The following is a 26,401-nucleotide window of genomic DNA, read 5'->3' as shown; positions in this document are numbered from 1 at the left end:
TTTTTTTTTTTAAACAAAAAGTCTTCTGTGATTATCCCGTGAAAGATTTCCCATTGCCCACTGCTCTCCTTCTAGAGAGCAAGAGATCAGAAACTGTTCAGTCTAATTGGTGAGTCTGTGTGACAGTGAGCTGCCTTATTTCATGTATGGTGTAGAAATAAATGAGTGCTTAAAGCCTTTGAAACACACCACTACTGCAGAAGCCATAGGCTGTAATTAAATTGAATGTGGGGTTGTATTGTCTTGTGCCCTTGGCTATAAACTTGATAACAGACCATGGTACACCCTCTATTGTGTTAGAAGCTGGAACCTAATTAGCGATGTTGTAGATTTTCAGTCACTTTCGAAGCCCTTCTGTTCATCTTTTTCCCTGTGTCCTTTCTTTCTTATTATTTTGCTTTTCTGTTTCTGAAGCAATAAATGCACCCTCTTTTTTTTTTTTTTAGAAGGAAATCGTTAAGGGCATGTAGCCAAATATGTACGTGCGAGATAATTTTTTATCATATTTTGGATTCAAGGGACAAGTGTTGGTAACTGCATTTTATCTGATGTGGAAGAGATTTATTAGTGTTGTGATAGTAAAAAATATATAATCATGTTTCCAGGGAATGTTCTTCCAGGCATTTGAGGGGGGAGTAAAGAAGGGATTGGAACTTCTCATAATACCTTGATCTAAAAGTAACATTGGAAGACGTGCAATTGAATTATGTTCTGGTTGTTTTTTGGGGATTATCCACAAGGAAAAATGGCTCTTCCGGGCTTTTAGAAATTCATGTGTTTTTGCACTCAGACAGTTCTAGTTAGTTGTTCTGAAAACCTTCAAACTTGCTAAGGACTTAATTCCTCATGAGGACGAGCACCTTTGATGTGCTCTTAATGCCGTTTTCAGTTTGGGAAATAATCAAAGTTACAGTGCGCAGATGCAGTATATACATTTCCAGTACATTCATACTCGATTGATACACTTACCTATTGTATGCTTCTGTACACTTCTGCAGATAGGGCAGATAAGTTTAATTAAATTGAAATTGAGTGGAAATTTTTAACCCCTGTTCACTTTACCAGTGTATGACAACACTTTTATTATTTTTTTTTTTCCATCATATGGTTAGGGTATATCTGCTCCATATGACGCAGTGCTGTGCACCTCCTCAGGACTTCTGAATTGCTGCTTGTACTGGCCTGAGCGGAGCACCGTGCTGATGTGGTTTGCAGTGTTTCTGGTACTTAAACTGGGTAGTGCAGCTTGGATAACGTGTTATCATGTAGATTTGGGCAAGGGATAATCACTTCTCTTTGAACAGTGGCACCAGTAGTGTGAAACCGATGCTTGTCCTGTAATACTCTCATGGTTTTCCATTGGCAGAACAAGAAGAGTCCAGGAAGACAAAGCTGATGGGATCTGCAGGGAGGAATGGACTACAGATCCCTGGGTGAAGCTTCCCCAAGGTGGGGCAGTGGAGGAGGTTTGGGTGTAGCTATTTTGGTAGTGGGGGTAGCTGATGAGGGTAGGTAGTTTGTTTGGTAGGTGCTGTTCAGGTAGCACAGGTGGGAGCACTTGCCCTTGCAAAAGGAGAAGGGAAGAAATCTTTTTTTTTTTTTTTATGGGAGGTGAGATGCGAGGATGAATTTTGGCTTTCCTTCAGTGTTGTTTTTTGGTTTTGTTTTGTGTTTGTGGTTTTTGTGTTTTGGTTTTTTTTTTTTTTTTTTTAATCCCAAAGGTCTTGTGGAGGTGCTGGGGTGTTTTCTGAGCTGGGACTTATCTCTAGCACAGTGCTTCATTTGACACTCTCCTGCCTAAAGTACCCAGGAACTGGGTGTGATGATGCTCTCTTTTGGTTTAGTTTGTTGTTTGGGGTGGTTTTTTTTTCTTGATATGAGGCGTGGGAGGAAGAGGAGGGTGTGTAGTTGGGACTCTCGTGCTTGGTACCTCTAACGAAGGAGCCACAGCTCGGGCTTCCCTGCAGCTTGGCGCCTGTGTACGCTCTTACTGCTTTTGCATCTGTCTGTCAGAAATGCAATGCATAAATGAATGATTTCCCTAAAACACCACTGTATTTTAAGCTTGTCTCTTTTTAAATGCGTGTCCGTTTATGTTTAAAATTAAGGATTGCTGGAGAAATTTCAACAGCGATTTCTGAACACCCTTCAGCTTTTACTCAGGGCAGTGATATATATAGCTGCTGCGGAGTCTTCTCCGTACGTTCCTGTCAGGCTTCAGTAGTGGCAGGGAGAGGAGTAAGGAGAGCGGACCATGTCTGATGCTTTGACTTTGAGCGATTAAGGTCCAGCGTGGGCATCCCGAGCACTTACTCTGATGCGGGGTTACCAGCGGCGAAGCCTGTGCTCGCTTTGCCGGTGTGAAGTCTTGTTTCTCGGGTGAGGTGTCTGCAGTGCACCCGAAGGAACGGTACTGAAGCTCTCAGGCGCAATAGGAAATCATCAGTGGTTAATTACCGAGCGTCCTCTGGCTTAAAGCTCCCCTGGAGAAGAAGCAGCGGAAGCATGTGGTGTGGCTGGCTGACGTGGGGGTGGGAGCATGGGCTATGTGGGTTTTTAGCACAAAAGAGAAGGGGAAGTCCACTCGCGTTGCCCTCCTCACCCCAGTTTGGCTTGGGGTGGGTCGACACCGTTTCCTCCTTGTGCCTGAAGTGTGGGGAAGAGGAGGAGCGAGGAAGGTGAAGTGGGCTTAAACAGCTTCCTTCCTTCCTCCCTTCTTACAAGGGCTGGCTGTTACCTGTGACACGCCTGATAAATTCCCTCCCTCGTATTGAAATCGCCCTGTTCGGAAGTACGCGAGTCGTCTGAAGTGCTGTAATTAACCCATATAGTTTTGATGCCAAATTAGGAGGGCCTAACTGTGAGAGTCAGGCTGACAAGTTGGAAAGCATAAATGGGAGCACAGATGCCGTGACAGACAAACCTACAGCTGTAGTACGAGCCGTGTGTGAATGTCAGATAAAGCGGGAACCTGCTTGAATTGGTTGCCTTTTTGAGAGTTTCACAGTGTTTCTAATAACTTTATGACTAGCGGTGCTCATGTAAAGGGTGCTTGTGTGCTCTTCCTCTTCATCTCAGATATGACAGCCACACTGGCTGCAGTTGTTTATCACAGGAGCTAGCTCGAAAATTATAACAGACCACGTTTGTGGTGATCAGGAGATGATGCTCTGTGTAGGCTTTTATCAAGTTTATCGGTACTAGTTTCCATCTTGGGTTTAGAGAAAATGTTGTCTTTTTCCTGTCATCATAACGCTAGTTTCTGGAAGCTCTCCCTAGACCAGGTTCACATTTCTGCTCAATTCTTTAAAATGCTTTTTTGGCGGGGGCGGGAAACAATAAAATGCTCTAAGCATGTGGGTTTTGGCAAATAACCAGATCAGGAAGAATTGTGTAGCCTTTTAGTGTATTTCACACTTTCTCTTGTCTTTTAATTTGGCAATGCTGAAGTATGTATCTTGCTTATTATCTCTTCTTGAAAATACAGTTTCTCTGAAGAAAGAAAAAAAAAAACCTCTCTGAAAATGCATACTAATCAGTGACTGGCAAGCTTGGGAGCGTAAAAGTAACTGTTCTTGGAGGCAAAAGGGATAATGGCTCTGTGGAGCCACATGAGGAGAACTAAGTTTTGTAGAATGGACCGGTGTTGGTAGGAATATGATTTCTTTCCAGCACAAACGCTGTAAAAAGTGATATTCCTTGGCAGGGATGGCAATGCAAATCCCCCAGCCTTTGACTCCGGTTCTTTTGCCCAAGTACTCTTTGAAAATAAAACGGACTAACATGGTTTCAGTGTCAGACTTAAATTGCTTCAAAATCTGCTTTCTCAAGCTGCTGCCAATCCAAAGCAGTTTGTGTAGCACAGCTACGGTTTGATTTTTAACAAGCAGAAACAACTTTAATGTCCAGTCAGAACTTTGTAGTTTTGCCTTCCTTTGGGGGTATTTGACACACTTCCAAAGCAGCCTTATTTCTGGTTTTATCTTTTTAGAAGTCTTTGCAAGTTACCTTTTTTTTTTATTTATTTTTAAATGCATTATTTTGAAATGCACCTGCATCTGCCAGCTGGTTTCAAATAAAACATTGTGAGGCTTTTTGATACCTCTTAAGTAGAGCCTGGATACAGCTGTTTCCACTGAAAGTACTTTTAAATATAAGCTGGTCCCTTCACTTCTAGGCATTGGAAAGTATCAAAAGTAAGGAACGCCAAAAAAAAAATAGCTAAGGAAAAGCCAGGTTCATTGTAACTAGCAAGTACAAATATGTCCAAATGGGTACTGAGTTTAAAATGTACAATGACTCAAATAATACTAAACACAGTATTAATTGAAATGTTAACGCGTTGGTGTATGGAGGTAGTACTACACTGCTGTGTAAATGGCAAAAGTATGCCCATGGTATGGAGGAGGAGAATTCAACACTTTTTTTTTTTTAAAAAAAGTTTACTATGGTAATTGATTAGGAAAGGACTCCTCCTGCCTGTGTTAAAGTTCTCAATATGGTATATTCATTTCCAAACTGCTAATAAATATATTCAGGATCATGAATATAATAGTAGGCTAGATTTGCAGTACAGAAGAATGATATGGTAGTAATTGTTGCGGTCATGTAAAACGTACGGCAGACACTTTCAGAATCTTATGTGTGTTGTTTGAATTGTTGAGGGATATCAAAGCATCAGGTCAAATCCATATCTTTTCAGGAAAAGATAAAATTGCTGATAAATAATTTATTGCATTTTTCAGATTTCATGAGACCCATGTCCAAATTTATGCTAAAAAAGTAAAACAACCCCCCAGCACCACTCTGTGCTTGTTAACTTAGCTGATGAATATTCTAATTTGTTACAGTATTTCTGATTCTGTAAAGTGCTGGACTGACTCCAGTGGACACTTTTATTTTTTCTTTCTTGTTACAGGATTGTGATCTTACCAATGTTAGTTTCTGTAAAATGCTCAGGTGTGGTGATTTTCTGGCATTCCTCTATGAAGGTTTCCAGTGACAGAGCCGCAATGACTACCCAGCTCCCCGAGCCTTCCCAGCAGCGGGCCCTTGCTGGGTGCGTGGGGTGGCCGAGTCCTCTGTAGCCCTGTTGTTCCTGCGGGGAATCAGTTCAGGCTGCAGCACAAACCAACGCAGCGCTGCCCCTTGAGCAGCGACTGTGCAGGGATGCTGGGCACCGCTGCTGCCAGCCCGCCGCTCTGGCCTGCTTGGATCTTCATAGGCTTTCCTCCAAAAAAGTAAACTAATACTGTAAGAAAAAACTAATTATTTTTTTTTTCCCCCTGCCCAACTCTTTATAAAACCAAAAAGCTCCAAAACAATCCCCAGTCTGAAAACCTTTTATTCTCTTCAACATTGATGGCAGTGGTCTGAAATAGCTTATACCCCCTTTATTTGAAGGGGCTAGATTTTTAGGAGGAGAGAAGAGCAGAGATGAGCTTACCGACCTATCTGGAGGTCGGAAGGCAGGGGTTAAGTAACTGTGCTAGCAGTGTTTTAAAGGCAGAAGATAGGAATTTAGCGAGAAGAAAAAGATCTGGAAATAAGTTGAAGTGGAAAACAAAGAGGAGAGGGAAAGCAGACTGAGAAAACGTTACCAACTATCTTGTTGCAGCATGTCAGTTTGGAAACTAGATTAATTTCTGTATAGCAGTGTGCTTTTGCTGGATTAGTTTAATTGATTCAAGGGATGGGAAATAATGCTTCTGGTTGGAGAGGGGCTAAAATTGGAGGAAGAAATTAGGATTAAAAAAAAAAAAACAAATCCTTCTTTCCTAATGCTAAATAACAAATGTAGTAGGTGCACTGAAGCAAGATTTGATCAAGGAAAAGACAGACCCAGAGGGATGGCAAAGAAGAATTCTGCATTTTTTTCTTTGAAGTAGAAATGCTAGAGAAAAATGTAAAAGAACAGTGAAGGGGGGGTAAGTCTTGGTTTTCTTTAAAGTTTGTTAAAAGAAAATGAGTATGACTTAATTTAAGTACATTGTATTATTGCCTCCTATGGAAACAAAAATCTAAGATTTTTTTTCCTTAACCTTAAAAAATGTGACATTTAAACCAGTGGTTTCCTATAGAGTTTTGTGTCAGAAGAAGTGTTGGTTCTTGGGTATGTATCCCGAAAGAAATCCACTGTCAGCGCTGTGGTAAAATGGCTTGTGAGCATTGTGTTTGTTTTTATGCCTAATAGACAATAAACTAGTTTCCTCAAGCTACTTGAAATAGTCCTTGTAAACTAAAGTGTCCGGATCAATTTCTCATTCACATCTTATTAAAACTCAGTGAGGAAGTTGAGGAAACATGTTTTTGATCAAAGTGCTGTATAAACTAGTCATCTACCCCATTAATCTTAAAGCTACTTCATAAAATTCCTGAGAAGAGCCTCGGTGGGTTCCTGCTCTCAAAGACAGCTTCATCCCACCTGGACTTAAAAGAGAGAGAGAGCAGCTCTGCTGCATGATGGGAGGGCACGCAGGAGATGTACGGGGTCTAGAGGAGAGGAGACAGTTGGAGAATCTTGTTTTTCCCATGCTTATCTGACTCTCGGTTTCCTAGTGGAATACTAGGATTGTTGCGTTATTTCCATGAGTAGCTGTCTGCATCCAAAATGACTTGTGTACGCTGGTCTATTCTGTATGTTACTGTCTGTTGGTTTGGTTTTTTTTTGTAGGGTAGTCTGCTCATGTTATATATGAGAACCTTAAATGCCTTAGCGATGTCCTTAATCAACACACATTTTTTCCCTGAAGGAAACAAATGTAGGGTCAAAGCTCTGAGAAGTTAGGAATTTCTTGCTGGTTCTCGTGACCTGGTAGATGGCTGGCTGCTAGCTTTCGGCAACCCATTATTGGGAAGAAGTTAAACTGCTATCATACTGTACTCCACTTTTTCATAAATATATTTTAAACTTCTGTACAGGCTCTTTTCAGCTCTCTCTTCTGTCAAGTTTCTGCCTGTGCATCTTAACGAGCAGAAGACCTCAGGTCAGTATTTACAGCGTCTGCTGTTGTGCTTTATGTCATAGAATCATAGAATGGTTCGGGTTGGAAGGGAGCTTAAAGATCATCTAGTTCCAACCCCCCTGCCATGGGCAGGGACACCTCCCACTAGACCAAGCTGCTCAAAGCCTCATCCAGCCTGGCCTTGGTACATGCAGCTATATCAAGGCACGCGGTCACACGCTTGCTAAGAAACTTATTCAAGGCGAGATGTTCATCTGATCAGCAATGTCTACCTGTTGGCAATGATAGGGGGATGCTTTAAGCACTCTTGTAAAAGCAGTCCTACTGTGTTTTGGAGTGCTGGTGAATATGCTGGTTTTGTTCTGACTTGAAAATAAAAGCTATGTGGTTTACCATGGGGAGGGGGGTAGGAATCATAGAAGAAGTGGCCACCACAACTTAAAGCATCCATGGCGTGTGTGTCAGTGGGATGATGCTATAAGAGTCAGGAGTTGTGCTTCAAGAGATAGGAGATGGCAGTGCTGGAGATGGTGTGCCAGCTGCTTAAAGGCTGTAAGGGGGAGACTCTCAGGTTCCTAGTGGCTTCCTACATGGCTGAGGAAACTGGGAAGAGATGTTAATCTGGTTGCACCAGCAATCTAGCACAAAAGAGAGTCAGGGAACAAAGTGCTCATCTGTAGTAATGGAAAATCATTAGCTGTTCTTAAAGCAGGTTTTTTTTGACTTATGTGAAAATTAGTGGTCTCAGTTAGATCCTAGTGGACAAGTGTCCTCACAGGGGAGGAGGCCACCAGCACTGACACTAATTGTCACTCCCGTTGGCAGCCTGAGTGCTGCAGCGGGGGAGGAGCTGCCCTTGCCCCAGAGGTGAGCTCCTGACCATCAGGACAGGCTGACGGCCGTGTGAGAAAGCTTGCTCTGCTGGTGCTGCGCTTGCTGTCTGGATGGTCTGCTGGGCTGTGTATGCGGTGTTACCTAAAAGTAGCAGACTCCTGTACCAATTTAAGTGGAAAACCAAGACTAATGGCCAAATTCGTACTCTATGTGTGTTTCACTAATTGTGAAAAATAGCAGTTGGCTTCTCCATCCTCCTGGCTTTACCATTTTCTTCATATAACTGCACTGACTTTTACTGATGGCTTCTTGTGTCTAATCATTTCTTAATGAAGCAGGCGAGTATATTTTGTTTTATCCTGCATGGGCTTCATTTTGTCACTCATTCTTGTTTCCCTCCACTCCATTTCCACTCCAGGCAAAAATTATTTCCAGCTGAGAGGGGCTGGATGCGTGTCATTCCAGAGCAATTGTAAATGACCCTACAGATTCGCTTGCAAAAAGCAGAACATACTTCCCCCGCTTTTCTCACCAAGAATGCGTGCAAGAAAGGTCATATGGGGGCAGACCTGAGGGGTGCCTGTCTCCGTACCCCATCCCCAGAGCGGTGGCCAAGAGCAGATGTCTGTAGAAGAGAATAGGTATGGGCGAGTAGGTGGTGCTTCTCATGTGGGTCTTATAAAGATGTTTGCCAGGTCCCCCTCTGAGGTGTAAGGGGCATGGCAGAAGGACATTAATCACAAAAAGCAGATATTAACACAATCACGTTGAGTCTGTGGGGTGGACAGACCCCTTTGCATTTTCATCTCAAACGGTTTTGATGGGAATGTTGATTACAGACAAGGTAAACTTGTTTGTACTTTATTCATTAATAACAAACTGTAAACTGCCCTGCCTCCCCTCCCCACAGGCAAGGCACTTGAGGAGATGCCAGGCAATTAAAGTACTTAAGACAGTAATTACAGTCAAATATACAACAAAAATAAAATCACTCCACATTATTTTTTTTTATGCTTGGTTTTGTTCTCTGCATTTATTAAACCACAATTCTTGCCTCATGATTGAGCAGGAACCTGTCAATTGGCGATACCAAAGCGTGCGACAAGCTTGCTGTGGTTCAGCTGGGTATTCAGTAACCTGTTCTTTGAAGGTCTCACTATTGAATTCTTCACTGCTCTGAAACTCCTGCTTTTTAGATGCATCTTAGTCAGTATATAGAGCTGGCACACCTCTGAGTCTTAGCACTGATCGATCCGTAGGGAGGTGATACCAATGGTCTCTTGAAACTCTTCCTTTCTTGTTTTTTCTGGCTAGTTTTCTTATTGTACAGGGAGTAGCATCTCTCTGGTTACTGTGATACTTAGGAGAAGACTGAAATAGGCTGTCATTCAGCTCTTAATCCAATACTTGGCTTCAAATATTTAAATTTAGCTGGTGCATTTTAAACTTCAGAAATAAGCGTCCACAAACTTGACTTGTTGTGAACCTTTTTATTGAGTTAGTGTCCTGCAGTATAAACTTGTGTGTATGCCAGCTCAGCGTATTTTCAAGCGAAATTCTTAGTGACTTCCATATTCCAGATAAAGTACACTTTAAAAAGAGAGAAACTTAGCAGTAATGAGATCCAGCTGGTGTGCATAAACCTTTCACATTACATTACGTAATTAAGTTGGTAAGTAATGTATGGGGAAAAGTTCTTGTTGCTTATTCTTTTGTACTGGGGTTTTACAAGGCTATATAAATACTGTAAGTATTTAATGGGGGAAATGCAGGATTAAAAGCAAACAGCAGATGATGTATGGTACAAAAATGTCATAAACAAAGTGTGTAATATTATCCTTTCAGTATTTAATTGACTGAAACTTGACAGTGTTCTGAATGTCACCTGTGTTAAAATAGCTCTATAAGGAACAACTTCCAATTGATTGGTTTGATTAATGTTTAAAGTTAGATCATTTCGAAGTTTAGGTAGATCAAGAATTTTTGAAGGTAGATTATTTTACGCTGGGTGATATCAGAGCGTGGATTCCTTCTGAGTAATGTTTTGACCATCCTTTTTATTTGGTGAAATCTACATTGCTGTGGTATTCAAAGCTCACAGACTCCTTACCATAACGTAACAACCTGTTCTCCTTTTTAACAAACAGTAATTACAGAAACATAAACTACATCTTCATTTATTTCGACGGCAGAGTATGGGAGAGGAATGTGGGAAGGCATTCTTTGTGCCACCGTCAGTTTAGTTGCCTACCTTGCAGTTGTTTCATAAACATCCTAGAAAGCTCCTGAAAATACTGAATGTGGAATGTGCCAAAAATGGTTAAAATGCAAGACTTCATTCTCTGAGGGACAAGCCCTGGCAAATCGTAGCTTGATGTTACTGCCCTCGGCCGCCCTCCTCCTTTGCTTAAGGCTTTTGCTCCCTTGCGGAGTCAGCAAAAGGAACCGTGTGCCTGCGCTTCAGCGGCTACGGCAAACCTTGGTCAAGGGATTATTATTTTTGGGGTGCCGTCGTGGTCACCAGCAATTCGAGTCGCCGTGTTTAGGCTGTGAACTGGAACACGGGAGGCATGGGCATATGGTCTGTTTTGCCAGCTCTGCCATGGGGGTGGTAGCCTTGGGGAGAGGAGGGGTTTAAAAAAAAAAAAAAAAAAGGCAGTCCTAAATTGCACAGCTGTTTGCTGCATGATGGTGAGTCTGAGCCCTCAGCTATCCTCATTTAAAATGAATGGTCAGGCAGGTATCGTAACCTATTTAAAGTTTAGGCCGCTCTTCTTGTTAAGAGCGTAATTTACAATAATTGCTGCTTTTAATAATGAACCGACCTGTGTGAGATGTCTCAATGCCCGCTAAACAGTTAAAATGACAGCTTAATTTCAGGATGCTGTTACCGATGTAGGTAGATTGACCTCGAGTTGTTCAGGGGGGATATTGTGGGGTGATTTCCATATCAAAGGTATATTGTGCTTAGGCTCCCTTCTACAGAAGGGAAGCTGTATTTTGAACTAGAAATAAACTTTGACTTGCCTGAGAATTATTCAACGAGAGGTGAAAGGAACATTCCGAATGTAAGTGAATAACAAATATCTTTTGGTTTTGTGGGTTTGTAAGCTTCCATAAATCAGTCAGCAAGTTCCCAGTCGTGACAACCACGTCCCATCCTCTGACATTGCAGCCACCACAAAACTCTAGCGAAGGGTGCAATCAACCCGTAATAAGAGTGGCGAGTTAAATGACTAGCATTAAAAAAAAAAAAAACCAGGGTGCTGTCTTGCAGACTTCTGACTTAATGTTTTGCAGGCTGCTGGTACACTGACAGACTCTTTACATCGCCCTCCCTTTCCTCTGTGGGCCCTCACCTTGCCCCTTGCTATTTGGTTGAAGCAACAAGCAAAAATCCATTATGGGACTTTGCCGGGGGGGGAAAATGGGCTGAAGATGTTTAATGACTCGTTCCTCAGGATTTGACATGGGTCAGTATTTTGTGATCCTTATTTTTAAGGAAACGCTCATGTTAACGAGCATTTATTGTAAAATACATAAAAGAAGTAAGTTAAAAGTCGAAGTAGTGATGATGAGCGAGTCTCTGGTTTTCCTCTCCCTGCTGAGTTGCCCACTGCTCCTAGTGAAGCCAGGGCGAGGAGTAGGGCTTCACCATGGGGCAGCTGGCCCACCTCGGGGTTCCCAGCAAGGGTGAGCTCTGGACATGCAGCCCAGTGCCACCCAAATGTCCCGGATCAAAAACCGAGGCTAGGACGCGGTGCTGCTCAGCAGCCTGGCGTCGCTTGGCAGGGCTGCGCTTCTCGACAGCTTCTCGCTGCCTACAGGGCTTGCGAATCGCCAGCGGACCTGCCAAAGCGGTGGGAGCAGCAGTGGCAGGTGCTGATGGGGATGTCTGCAAGCACCCAACACCTTGTGTACTCCGCCCATGTGGAGTGGCCAATTCCAGCGGCTGGGAGCGAGGTGAGAGCTGGCTTCACCCTTGGAGCAGCCAATCCAGAACTCTGCCGGACTGTAGCCAAATGCCGGCTTGAACCGACCCTGCTTGGCCTGCAATCTGGTGGGACCACGGCACGGCCGGGAATAAGAGGCACTTTGTTCTCCATCGTAGATGCACGGCGATTAAACTCTATAGTCACGAGGCTAGATTTACTGCTGTGCTCTCGCTGTTTTGCATTGCACAACAGCACAAACACCCACAGAGCGAGCGAATTTGATCCGTGTTTCCTAAGGATTGTGAAATTCTCCTTCTGTATAAATTTGCTGGCTGAATTTTAATGCCCCTTTTATAAATCATGCTTTCCTCTTCTAGTAAACGTGATTTCCTTTTCTGTAGGGCTGGAAGACAAATGTTCTTAGTGTGCAGGGTAACTTTGTCAGCGTGCTATCCTAAACGTGGGTTTGGGTCATCTTTCCTGCTGCATGTTTACTGAAGCTATTTAACTGAGATGCAAAAGAAAAATAGTTTCTTCAGTATTTGGGTCTAGTGTTGGCTTACAAGAAACATAAAGCAAGAAAGGTATTTGTTTTGCACTGTTCAGAGGCTTTCTAAAATCCTCCGCAGCGTGCTGTGGTTCCTATTTTTGGTCCACTTCCTTGGTCTGCCGTTGCAACTAGACTTTCTCTGCTAATCTGCTGCCTGAAATACTCTTTGTTCAGGAAAGCAAGTCTCTTTCTGTTGTAATCAGGGCTAGGAATTCAGCTGCAGGGTCACTCTTGGTGCTGTGGAGTTCACTGACCACGTTTTGCTTCTGGCAGTCCTAGCTTTGGCCCCTTTACACAGATCAATGCCAGGCTAACCCCATTTATTGCTACTACTGAATCAAAACTCTGCTTCTCCTATTTAATTTAGCTCAAAATAGATGTAATGCAAACAAGCATTGGCATGGCAAAAGAGCCAGAAGAAGGAGAGGAAATAAAAAGGCACTCGGGGTTTTTCTGAATTAAAAGATACCAAATGGTGCCAGGCTTCACATGGGAGGAATTAGTTTGCACCATATCATTAGACCCTTTATAAAAATCAATTGTCATCATTGATTCTAATTTGCATGTGAGTATTAGAGTTTATCTGGTTGTCTTCAGTTCCCTTTTTGTGTTTAAAACCATTTCTAATGTAAATGCTACTGCTTAAGCTCAGCCATGTGTTCAGATTTCTTCTGGGTTTCATAGTCACGGGGATGAATCTCCTGGTTTGCTTCATTTTGCCCCCACTAGGTGAACCTCCATCCTTATTGCTAGACGCCTTCCACCAGTTTCCACGGCTTCAGCCTCCTAAAAACTTCCATGCTTGTTTGTGGCCAAGTGAAGTTGCTGTTGGCAGGATCGTATTATTCTTGGTGAAACTACTCTGTGCTGAGCACTTTGTAAGGCTCGTCACCATGAGATGGGTTAAGACATTTTGTTAAAGCAAGCGTGTGGCAGGTAAGACTCCTGCGGCTATAAACCCTGTGACTACAATATAATGTTTTTTCTATATCTGTGGCACACCTCAATATGAGAAAACGTCGGGATCTTCAGGACCTTGCTTGAAGTTTAGATGACGGGACCTTTACGGTGTGGTTGGCACCCAGCCATCGTTCCTGGCCAGGGCTGGAGTTACGAATTCCACTTGCCACACCTCATTCCACACTGCTTGTCAAATATGTGGAGTAAGGCACACACATACTCTCACCCGTTGTTGTCTTCTGGATTGAAGCTCTGTTTGCTGTGCAAGGCAGTGCAGGTAGAAATCGTGACATTTAGTGTTTTTGCTGAAAAACAAAAGAATCTCACCATGCATCCTTCCACTCCACCCCCTCTCCCGCCCCAGAAAAACCTCTCCCCAAACTAATCCCCTTCTTCAGGGTGGTGTTCAGCAAAAATCTAGTGCTCAGTCGAGTGTGTCTGTAATGGGATGGAAAATGGCTGCCATGAGACAAATCCATAATTTACGAATTGTTGCTGAAGATAACTTCTGCTATCCTCTACCAAATGATCACCACAAGACCCCTAAAACCTTTCCTGCTTTGTTTCAAATGCTCTTTTCTTTCTGACATTACAATTCATCTGTTCCGAAGGCAAGCTGTTCGAGTACTTGTTCCAGAGGGGAGACCAAAGCTTGTCAAATGTTTTTGTGGGTTTTGGTTTGTTTTTTTTTTTTTAATTTCACCACTCTTCTCCACACTCTTACTGATTAAATGCCACCTCCTTCTTTGTCCTGCCCTTTTGTTTTTCTTGCAGGGCTTTGTTCCAATGGGGGATGCTCTGGTTTCCCCACTCTCTACACATGCTTTGTGTCTCTGTTGCCTCCTTTCCTTGCTTCTTGCTGGAATGGTGGTGCTTCAGCCTCTCTGCTTTCCTCCCCTTCCATGCTGGGGAGGGAGCTGATGGTTTCCTGCGCTGCTCCTCTGGGCAGGAGACAAGCATCAATTAAGACATAAGCTCTAAGGCCTTCCTGATGTTTCCCTCAAACTTCCCTGGTTCCAGATAAAATCCTTTGCAGACGTTATCTCCCAGACTTTTTCTGGAGTTGGCCTTTTAAAGACTCCAGATGTGTCACTGTGTGCGACTGTCCCTTTACCTGTCAAGTCCTCCTCTTGTGATAGTTTCTTCCACTTTTCAGGCCGCTGTTGGAATGTAGTGGGGTTTTTGCACATGTTTTTTTTAAATTATTGTTTCATCGTAGTTGGTGGTTGTCTCTACCTGACACCTTCTCCCATATTTGACGCTCAAACTGCTCTTTTAAAGATCTTTTTTGTTGTTTATTTGTTTGGGTTTTTTTAACATACTTCCAGATCTTATAGTCTTGATCCTTTTTTAAAGCTTTTTTTTTTTCTCTATTGCAGAAGTTAGGTGTATTTCAGAGTTGTCATCTTGGACCTATAGAGGATGTTTCGCCTTATTGGCATGATCTTACTGGTTATTACCACTCAAGATATTTAGTGGGTTTGTTTTCTCCAACTAGTTAGATGATGTCTTCCCCCCATCCCAACAAAAGACTTCTTCAAGTAGTATTTTGAATGAGGATAATTTCACATAAAGCTTACTACCTCATCAGTAGTTAAATTAGCCGAGCTGAGCCTCTTGGCAAGGGCCAGCTTCTCCAAGAGCCTTGTTACAGAACAGCCTACTGAAAGAAAAATTTCATACCTAAATGCTTACCCTGTGGTGGCTGGTCCAGCTGTGGCAATTGATAGTGTGTCCTCAATTGTCTCACTTAACTTCTGTATGTTTTAAAAATAAAATAACTGTTCGTTTTGTTTAGCTGTTATTGATGAAGCTGCCTGTTGACTTTTTAATTTCGAGCTCTCCCTCAGAATCCTCTAATGATGTGCTGCTTCTCTGGTGTTGGCTTCTGTGTCATAACACAGCTATACGTACCATCAGTTTATGTTACTGTGTCTTTATTTCTTGCTTTTCAATTTTATTGAAATGTGTTGTACAGTGGAGGCAACAGAAGCCAATAGCTAGAGAAAGTGAGATAGGCATTTCTTGTTGATTGACAGGTGTAATCTTTTCTGCTTCTTTAAACATTTGCAGGTCCTTTTGTTGTCCAAGCGCAGATGCTTTGCGTGTTAGTAATGACCAGAGAAGCACAAAGTTAGCACAAGAAGCACAAACTTAGAAGCAGGCCATGCCATCTAAAGAAATGTGCATTGTATAAGGTTTCATCCACTATTCTAAGGTTATGTGCATGGTCTGTTGTGGTGTCAGGTCAGGTAATAGCCTTTGAATATAAAACTAAGAGTTTTCTGATCTAGTTAGCAGAAGTCATACTGTCTAAACCTGGATAGTGGATTGCTACTTCATGAGGTTGGCAGTGGCAGCTTCTGTTAGCATATAGCACGTGGTTATATAGATTCGGGTTTCACCTACCCTTGTGGTCTAATATTAGCTGCCAAATGGATGTTTGTATCATCGGAGCTACAATGACTACTTGAAGAAATCCCTACAGGTCTGAAAACAATAATAATAAAAACTTCTTAGCCTTGGATCCTAACGTATCTTTTACACATAATGGAATCAAATGAACCAGATCTCAAATATGCTTTGTTCCTATGCCATATGGTTGTCATCTTGCCAAGCACTCTTCTTGCCTTCCAGAGCAGAGTCCTGTGTTCTCCTTTCCTCAAATCCTGCCCTTCGCACTAACCAAAGGAAATTGCCACTTGACCCCATGGTCATATGCCTACCATTCCTTTTCTCCCTTTGTCCTTAAATGCTTTCTTAGCATCTAAGAAAACCTCAAACACCAGAAAAGAGGTAAAATGAACTAAAAACCTTCATGCGCTACTACATTGAAGGAGTCTTTTGGATTTAACCTTTATTTAGCTTAATTTAGACCTTGAGCCCCTTCCTGCCAGCCACCGAAAAGCATACCTACTCTTCTGAGGGACTTAAAATCCAAAGATGGTCCGATTTTAGTATGGGGTGGGGGTAGGGAAGTATCTGGGTCGCTGATGGTTTTTGGTTCAGGTTGTGTACACCATGTGCATAGCCCGATTTGGGAGCCCTGGGGAGGCCCCCCGTCATTGCGTGTTGCCTCATACACGTATTTTTTAGCAGGAGGCTGTTTCCTGTCCCCACACCGACAGCAGCTGTGTGGTGTTGTGCCGCCTGTCCTGAGGTGTTAGGTAACCCATGTGCATTTTGAAATAGTTAATGATAATATGATTTCTCTCACGATAGTGTTCGGACTTTCTCATTCTCCTGCTTGTTATGAAATCTGTAGGCTGATAATTTTAATGGGAGTTACAGGAGGAGAGGGAAAAAGTCCCAGCCAGCCCTGGAAATGCATGGGATCGTGGTAGAGCTGGGTAAACGCTCCCTCTTGCAGTCTGTCTTAACAAGGACTTCCAAAAAGCCTGTCGCTTCAGTAAGTTCAGCTTTTATCCTTTCCTCGCGCTGTCCTCCCTCTTGGCAGTCTCTCTCCCTTTTGGTGGGGTTTCAGTAGATCATCATTTTTGAGAGGATAGGGTCATTGCTTTGCAAAGTTCAGCTTCGGAGACCAGCTGGGAGGGGAGGTGGATGGGAGAGAGGAGAAAAACCCAGCAATGACAACAGGGCTTCTAAAAGGTGGTCCTTTTTCCCCGTTGCGTTGCATCAATGCTAGAGTGAGGGATGTATAATTTAAGATTACAATTTCACACTGTATTTCTAATTCTCTGCCAGCCTGAACTGTAACTGTCAAAATTGCAGTTCTGTTTTACATCTTCATCATAAATTAGAGAATTATGAATGTATGGCTTTAAAGCCCTTTTGTGCCTTTTTTTTTTTTTCTGCGGTTAGGTTATAGATGAAGCTAGCTATCTGTTTTATTGTCTAGTCTCGTAATTACTAAGTGGACGCAATGTCTTCAAAATTACAATTCCATCTGAGAATATTTTTTTTTATTGGTTGCTGCAAGAAACATCTGGAGAGTGCTTGGAGCTCTTGTGTGTTACAGTGTTTCAAAGACACGGTTTTATTGGATCCTTATAATTTGTCCCTTTCCTTTTTCCTCTTTGTATGGCAGGAAGAGCTAATAGAGGCGTTTTTGTGTTTTTTCTTAAGTCTGGGGAGGTGATTCCAGATATGAAATTCTTCAGATAGTCCAAAGGTGGTTTTTTTGTTGTTTGTGTTCAGTCTGAAGTAGGTAATATTCTGTAGATATGTCCAAAAACGCATCTTCTCTAGATGGGTCAGTATTATCTCTTTCTGCTCCTAGGCAAATTAACAAACCAAATTTAAAAAGTGCTAAGGAAAGCAGGCGGCTGGCTGATTCAAAGGGAGAGGCTATGTTTTTCATCACCACCCTTTCAAAGCCTCTCTGAATCAAAAGAACCATTGGATTGCGAAGGCAAGACCTATGCCACACCAGAAGCTCCCAGTTCAGCAATTTTCCCAGGGTAAAATTATAACTCATGTTTCCTCAGCACAGGCTGTAACTGGCAGCGTTCCTTCTACTTCTAAGGGTGAAATTGCTGGGGGGGGAACAGACATCTAATGTGCCTCTGGAAGTTTTACAATGGGTGTTAGCCTCCCTTTGTGGAAAGGTAGACGTTCTTCTGGAACATACCCAAGGGCAGGTGCTATTCAAACTGGAGTGTAAATTAACTTCAAATAAGGCAGTGCGGGCTTGTTTTTGTTCAGTTTGAGAGTCAAATTTAAAGAAGAAAACGTCATTTCTCAAATTCTGACAGTTCATGACGATCTCCTAGTTATCCCACTGAAGTCTGCATTTTTATGGGTCTTTAAAATCTTCAGATATGACTGCAATTCAAGATGTTAATCTTTATTCATGTACTACTGATAGGATCTTAACTCGCAAACAAAACAGACAGATTTTAGCAATGCTTGTGTTTTGGTGTTGCTTCTCACCAGAAGATTATCGGACAAATTGCAAACTCAGTCCGAGAAGAATGTAAGCACTTGGTTTCTTTCCCACTCAAATTTTGACACCATCTTTAAGGATTTGTTTAACTTTGCATTCAAATGTACCAGCATGGTTCTGGCAAGCAGAAGTCCTTTCCTTTAAACCCAGGAGGGAGTGTTGTTTTTTGTTTGGTTTTTTTTTTTTTCTTGTCCTTTTCTTATGTAAAGACTCTTACAAAATATTCAGAGACTGCCTGCTAGAAGTGGATAAAAGGCAACAACACTTGAGTGAGAAGTCTGACAAAATATACGTTATTAATATATCTCAACCTACAAGATGTCCACCTGGGAACAGTTAGAAGATGGATTCCAGTGTCCAGAGCTCCTCTGCCCCTTTCCATGTCCGTTCCTGGCGTGAACCTCATGTACATGGGGCGGAGGTGGCTGTTGCACGCCTGTCTTCACTGGTTGTCTTCACTGGTGCAGGAGATGAGCTGGGAGATCCTCTGTCCCTCATGGAGCCAGCAGGAGCTGTTGGCTGCCCTGTGCTGGGCTGTTCCCAGCAAGTGGGGAGAGCTGGCACTCTCTCTCAGGGCAGAGGTATGGACTCTGGATGGTGCCCCAGAGTACATAGGTATGATATCTGCAAAGGTGCTGGCAGGCCGCACCTCCTGCAGCAGGGATGAAGTGGTCCAAGGCGTTTGGATCGATGCTGCTGCTCGCCAGAATGAATGGAGCCTTGTACAGAGGAGAACTGCCCTGTTGTCTCTGTCCTTTGCCGAAAGGTGAAACTCCTTTTGCGTGCTTGCTTTCCTATGAGGTACAGGTAAATTTACGTTGTCTCTGCTACCTGAGGTTTGATAGAGGTAAGAGAAGAAAAGCGACCTATTTTCCAGGTTTAAAGGAAAGTAAATGAAACTGTCCTCGGGGTAGCAGATGCAAAGACTTTTGTCTTTGGTATAGCGTTGTGGGCAGAGCTGCCGGGCTGCTAAAGGCTCTTCAGACCTGGCAGCCTCTTTCCCAGGGACTGTTCATCTTTTTAATAGCATTTCTTTTTTTTTTTTTTTAAAGTGTCTAGGATGACTGAGCCTTTTTCCACTGAGACTGAGGGATCTTTTGGCACTTACTGGCTTGTAATAGTTTCTGCGGTATCTGGCGGGACCCCGCTTTTGCCTGTGAGAATAAAGAAGGCTGAGTGAAGGTCACCGGGGTGCCTTACTTTGCCACCCCGTGAAATATTTTGAGCAGGGCATGTCTAGTTAGCGAAGGCTCAGGCTGGGCAATTACACTTCCTCTGGGTCACTCCTAAATCAATTTTATTGCTAGTTAGCGTAGAAGCCAGTTCAGAACAGACGAGCTCCTGGTGAAGCAAGCGAATGCCAGGTATCCAGTCCAACCCCTATCGCAGGACGCCGTTAGAAGTGGCACAGGTCTCTTGACCTTTGGGCCGATGTTCTCCTGCGTCTAAACACTGCCTCTTCCAGCATGGTTAGGGGGTGTTTTTGCCCGCTGCATCCTGGGGTAAACACCCCGTGATTATACAGTGTCGGGTGGGCAGTGGTGTGCTGTGCGGTAATTGAGAGGAGCTTTCAAATCCGGTTTTGCTTGTAAATTAAATGGCCGCTTTTACTGAGAGAGAATTGAATCAGCAGCGTGTCAGAAGACCGTAGAAGTTGTCTACTTCCATTATGAAAGTCAAAGTGGCTAGTGGATATGTGGGGTTTCTGGGGTAGTCAATCTGGGCTGGACTTTTTTTTTTTTTTTTTTTTTTTTTTGCAACGTGGATTTTTGCAATGGGTTGGATATATGCCAAAGATCCTGCTTGTGTTCATGGGCTTAGTTCAAGTCCTGTGTCAGCCACGTTTACCGCTTGCTTGACCAAAGTGTAGAGGGTGTGCACGGCAAGAAATGGGTAGGCAATGCAGAAGAATGGAGCTTTAGTTGCAGGCCCTGAATGTAATAAATGAAAACATTTGGGCTGGCCTCAGCGCTGCTTACCCAAACAAGCAAGGGGTTAATCTTCCATAAAGAGTACAAATTCGTGGAATATCTGGAGGGCGGTATTAAACTTTTGTCTGCAGTTTCAAGGCTTAGGGGAATCTTCAGAGAAGTTTATAAGTGCTTGAGAAGATAAATCCTGTCTCTGTAAACTTGACCTTTTCCGGATTTTGGCCTCGCCATACTGGTATAAGCACAGATCCTTATTTGACTCCTGCCCTTATCCCTAAATCTTTTTTCTGTAGTTAGAGATTTTTCTTAAACTCTCAGTGTCCAGTTTCTGATGGAGGGTTGGTTAGAGCTGTTCTGCTGAAGTTAGCTGTGTGCTGCAGACTCGGCTACTGGGTGCTGAGATTCTCAAAGTGTCTTCAAGCTCTTGTCCAAGGGCATTTTTATCTGTCCTGCCTCTCCAGGTAGGCAGCTCTCTCCATCCAGCACAAATACCTCACTTCCCTCAGCCCCTGGCCTTGCATTTGGTTCTCTGCACCTCTGGCATTTATTCTAGGTCCTGATCAGCTCTGATGAAATCCCAGCAAGGCTCGTTCTACCAAGGAAATGCTCCCACAATCTCTCCAGCGCTCGCAGCACTGAGCAGGTGTACGTGCTCAGCAGTGCCAGCATCTCGAGGAGGAGGAGGCTGTGAGCAGCCAGCGTGTGGGATGTGGAGCAAGGGACCTCCATCTCGAGGGGCCAGATTTGGTGCTCCACCCTGGGGCCAGTGCCTCTGGGACAAAGAGGATGTAGCAGTTAAAATTGTCCTGTCAGGTAAGTGCTTCAGTCACCGCTGCTATAGCCACTGTGGTGTAACGAGAGGTCCATCGTTGCCTTTGTAGGCTTGATCTGTATTTGGGCTATTGCAGGATACAGAAGATAGCCCAACACGGTTTGAAAATCTGTCCTGGCACCTCCAGGAAAAGGTTTAATCCAAGGCTTGGTTTCATGATGGCCTATACCTAAAACTGTGGCTACGATGGACCCCTCTGGGTATCTCTGTCCCTCCTCTCAGGCAGCCCTGCGGCACCCGCCTTTCTAAAATGCGTTGCTGCGTGTATTTCTGCAAATAATACTGAGCACTGCAAACATGGCGGTGGTGGGAGGAGCGAGCAGCTGCTTGGTATAGTAGTAGGTCTTCTGCTTCATTTGGGTGCTTCAGCAGCTCAAGAAAACCTTCCCAGCTTCTCAAGCTCTCCACTGTATTTGACTGTCTTTCATGGGATAATTTTGACCCTCTGTCACATGTTGACAGACATTCAGGATTTAAAATGAGACTTTTCCTTCAGAGGTCTAAAATAATAATTCTGGTACTACCGCTGAGTCTCAGAGGACCTGGTATCTCTGCTTACCGTGGCACTAAATTGCAGCTGATAGTGTTTTGGGCCTGTTTCTCACACAGCACTCAAACACAATTGTTTTAGAGTTTTGCTTTATAAACATAATTCGTAATGTTCAGAGTCAGCAATCCTAAAGCTCGCAGCTGCAAGGGAAAGAGCACTTGGATTATACTGATGAAAGGCAAAACATGACAGTGCAATTGGCATATTTTCGTTGGGGAAAACGATGTACTATTTCTTTGTTTTGCAGACCCAGTGGCACCAGTGCAGCCCAACTATCTCCTCAGAGAGCTACTGGCCATCAGTGTCGGGGTGAAGAAGCAGAAGAAAGGGCATGGATGTGCTCACATGTAAAGAGTTTTTGCCAAAGATCTGGGCAACTTCTTTGTGCTTATGGGCTCTTCAGAGTGAAGGTGAAGAGGAGGCACCACAATGGCGCACACACCTTAAGAGACCCAAATCCAGCTTGCACGCTCTGCACTATGCACGTGGTCATTTTTGACCACCTTTCAGGGCTCTTGAGGGGTCAGCACAACCCAGTGTCATCTGTGGATGCAGCGTACCACAGCCATAGCCAGCGACTTCGGTGTGAGGACATCCCCAGCCCACAGAGGTGCCCAGGATGGGGCTTTCCACTTCCAGCAAGGCGAGCACGTGGGCTTCCTGAACACGTAGCTCTCTATCTTTGCTTGCTACACCTTCCAGAAGTGCCGTTTGTACTGTACCGATACTGTTTATGTTGATTAAATACTTTCTCCAGCCTCTTTGTTGTGGCGACTGTTTTTGCTGAATTGAAAAAAAGTGGGGGGTATTTGTTTAAGTGTTGTGGTGAGACATGATCATGATTTTTTTTTTTAATCTTTAATGAAATGTTTGTTTTGAAAAAGTACATCCTCCAAATGGGGGCACTTGTGCGGGAGCCGAATCCGAAAGTGGTTCTACTGTTCCTCATTATGATGAGAGAGTCAAACTAGGGTTTCCCACATCCCATGAGCACCCCCAAGCATTGGCCTGTTTTTTATTTCAGAGCCGGGCGCACAGCTGTCCATGACACTTGAGTGATTTCTGCTTTGTTCTGAAGGAAAAGGGATTTATGTCTCCAGCTTCCAAAGTTTGTTCACTGATTTGGTTTGTTCTCCATACAGTGCGTGTGTTCAGAGGAGACTTTTCTGCTGGAGATGGGTGATATTGGTGTGCTGACTGCTGTTGCCAGATGTTCCTGGGCACCAGGCTTTTGTGAGGAGAAAGACCTCTCTTGTGGCTTGCTGTTGTGGAGAAAAAGATACTGAATACAGACAGATTTGATGCTTTGGAATAAACTACTGCATGATTATTGTTTCTAACGTCTAGATAAGACAAGCTTGTCCTCACCTCCCCCCAGAAAATCCAAGAGAGTTTGAAATATGTAGCTTTGAGTTTCTCAGGAGTGATAATTGCTTGGGCTGTGACAGGGAGCCTCCAATAACTTTAGAATTTGATACAAAGGCTAGAGCTACAGTATATCGAGTAGCCAATATACACTCCTCCTGCAGCTGGGCTGGCTCACAGGGAATGTATTGGCTATAATAGCCTTAGCCAGCAATGCCTTGACTTGCAACCTAAAATGATCCCCACAGTCCTGTGAGTCAAGTAGATGGTTTGTACTTGAATGTTGGTCCTCCGGTAAGTGAGCTTGGGTTGTCTTGTGGTGGTATAGTTTTTGTAAAGGTTTCTGTCTTAAGAAGGGAACTGGAATGACTTTACTCAAGACCACAGAGTGTAAATAACACTTCTGAAACCACTGCTAATCATGGCAGTCTAACTTGAGCAAATATTTCGAGGGGAGGAGGAAGCCTCCTGTCTCTTTGATTTTTGTACACTTAGCAGCATGTTGTAATAACTGATTTTCTTCAAATAACTCTTATTTCTTCCACTTGCTACCAGAAGGTCGACATAGTTCCTGTGTTGTTCTTTGGTAGACTAGTTGCATGGGTGTGCGTCTCAGCCCTACAGCTACTGTGTTTTTTGAACACAGATGTAAAGGCTTATTCTTTAACAATATTCTTGAATGGAGCCAGGGAGAAGGTGATATAGAAGAAAAAGGCAGGGAGGAGGAGAGATCTGAAAGCTCTCCTCCATGATCCTCAACCCCCTCTGGTAGAAAGACTTCTAAATCCCAAGGATTTTTGGAAATCTCAGGCAGGAGGAGTTCAGGCAGGGCTGCTTTTGCAGCTCCTGTTGAGCCTACAGGAAGGCTTGCCTAGGGCAGAAAATGAGAAGCAGGTTCAGATATACTCAAAAGACTTGGGCGTACCAACTGCTTGTTGAAAGACTCTTTCAAATATCAGCAAGAAAGTGGAGAAGCCTCAAAACGTTTAGAGTTTGCTCTGGTAGAGTAGTAGTTTTGTGTGATGAACCACAACTGAAAAGTTTTCTAAGACCTTAATGTCTTTAACCTGACTAGCACATAGATCTTAGCACTTTTGAGTACATAGTTTCAGTAATAAATTAATTCTGATTTAAAATCAGAAGTCATTATTTTGAAAAGTTGTTGGGGGGGAAAAAAATATCTTTGAGTACTAATATTGATAAATGTTTTACAGGGTATTTCAAATATTTTAGTCCAGAGGAAGCACTGATTTCCTGTTCTTAATTTTTTGTAGGGTAAACAGTCAGATAATTGAGAGGGAAAGGTACGAAGCCAAAAATGGACAGTTGACAGATCAGCAAAGGCTGCTGCTCATCCAGCCTGCACAGGCTCTAGCTGTGCTTTGTGTCCCATTCATGAATAAAGTTCATGCGGTTCCCGAGGCAGATGACAACCTCTGTCATCTCCCGTGTGGGAACAGCCATGGCTGAGCTAGAAACCCTTCCTGGGTGCAGGTCTCACCTGCCTGACACCAAGCACACCAAGGAAGGCTTCCGAAGAACTTTTTGATCCTTTTTGTCATCAGCTGTTCTAGCTAGCTTGCTGGATCTCATTGAGTTTGGTTTCTATGGTTCCCTTCTTTTCTCCAGTAGTTGTTTCCTAGGAATTACATTTGTAATCAGTTTAGGTAGTAGAAGCTTATTTTACCAGCCGTGCCTTGTTCTAACCACTCTCGTAGTTAAACTAAGCTCATTCACTTCCATGTTTGCAATAATCCAAGGCAAGCAAGCCGTGTATCTCTTCAGAGAGACTGTTTGCCTCTGTGTTATCCTGTCCATAGCTGAACAAATACAGTGATTTAACTAACGCAGTGATTTAACTTTGATCTGTTAAACAAATGTCGGTGGTCTTAATGCTGTACCCACTGGATGGTGATCATCTGTGCTGTGGCTGCGCTAGTGGGTAGTGCCACATAAAAGAAACTGGTTTTTAAACACCCGGTTCTCTGAATCCTGTTTCTGCTTTAATTTCTCTGGGGCAACTGCAGGAGAAATACCGTTGCCCAATTTCAAAGTGGTCTCCAAAACAGTGAACTGGTTTTATCCAGGGAAATGTGCTTTGTGAGCTACGGTTGGAGCAAGGCTAGCATTATTGTATTTAATATCTAAACATTGAGCAGATGGGTGTCGTTTCTTTGAGGCACAATAAATGCAGGTAACTTGAAGGGGGAATGTTGAGAAGGAGGAGGATGAAATAAGACAGTGTGAGGTTTTATTATAAATCACGGAGTACCTGGTTGGAAGTGGTTTTATTTCTTGGGAGTTTTAGTAGGTAAACTCTGTAAATGGCAGCTTGGTTTTGTTTTTGGAAACTGGTTCCCTTTTCTTACCGTTTTGGGCTTTTTGGGTGTGGTTTGTTTGGTTTTTTTTTTTTGCCTTGTAAAATGCCCACAGTCCTTCAACCCATCTCCCATCCTGGCAGTGATGTTTATACTACACATTCTTCTACCGTTTCATGCAGCCGGCGCTATCGCAGCTACGCTGAATGAGGTCCCAGCCTAACTACAATATTAACCCTGCAAATCTGTTCATTTTCTCCCGAGCAGCCCCAGGCAGGGGATACAGGAGAATGTGTCCAGTTGAAAAACTATTACAGGCTCGGTGGTGCTGCAGTGTGCTAAATTGCAACAGGGCTGTGTTTTTCTGCCAGAGAGGATCCTGCTAAGGGAGGTGGTGGTGTCTGTCTCATACAAGTTCCAGAAATTGTTTTTTCGTTTGAGTCTCAGCCTTTGTTGATGATTTTATTTAATTATTTTTTTTCCAAACTGTTTGTCTGCTTTTAAGCACTGAAATGTGTTCCCTTCCTCACACTGGCTGCTTTCCTCCTGCTAATCGTCCAACGCGTGCTTTTATTCCCCCTGGTTTGTATTGCTCCTTGCCTTCTTACTTTCGCTGTTCCAGTCGTTGTTTTTAATTTTTTCTTCGTTATTTTACTAAATATCATACTGCAGATCAGTAGCATCTTGGGTGGTGGTTGTACCACATAGCATTTATAGCAGACATTAGTTTTGCATAGCGTGTGTACCTTATTTTGTCTGGACTTGTCTTCATTGTGCTGCGGGCACCTCCTCAGGCAATTGTAGTGATTAAGTGTGGTATTTCTGCAGATTTATATTAACTTCTGCTTAAAAAGAAAACGAAGAAAACCCAACCCTCCCTCCCCCCCCGCCCCCCAAAATCCAGACTAGGTATTTTTCTTCGTCCCCTTCGTTTTTATCAGTATTTGACCTAAGCTTGCTTTTGTGTATGAAAGAAAATTAGTTAAGTACCTTGTGGTTTATAGATGCCTTTTGTTACATATAACTTGGATTTATTGTGCAACACTGGCCTGTAAATCATTTCAGTTAGACATTTACCTGGCTAATGTTGCCTTTATGGTTTGAATCTTTTAACAGCCATGAGAAATGGTGTTTTCGGCGGCAAAGGACTTTGCTAGTCCAAGTAACCCGTAACTCACTCTCCTGGCTGCGCTTCGCTTCTGCGAGGTTTGCAGAGATGTTTACAAGGAATCCATTACCTTGAAGGACTGAAAGA

The 26,401-nt window shown here is 43.3% G+C and overlaps 1 protein-coding gene across 7 annotated transcripts in view; it reads left to right on the top strand.

Moving 5' to 3' along the window:
- The window catches only part of KCTD1 (potassium channel tetramerization domain containing 1), a 106,733-nt gene that overhangs the window by 41,507 nt on the left and 38,825 nt on the right, over positions 1-26,401 (top strand). The window lies entirely within an intron of this gene.

The sequence above is a fragment of the Chroicocephalus ridibundus genome, chromosome 2 (genome assembly GCF_963924245.1).
Source record: "Chroicocephalus ridibundus chromosome 2, bChrRid1.1, whole genome shotgun sequence".
Lineage (NCBI taxonomy): Eukaryota > Metazoa > Chordata > Aves > Charadriiformes > Laridae > Chroicocephalus > Chroicocephalus ridibundus.
Note: the sequence above shows the minus strand (reverse complement) of the source record. Positions and strands in the feature narration are given on the sequence as shown.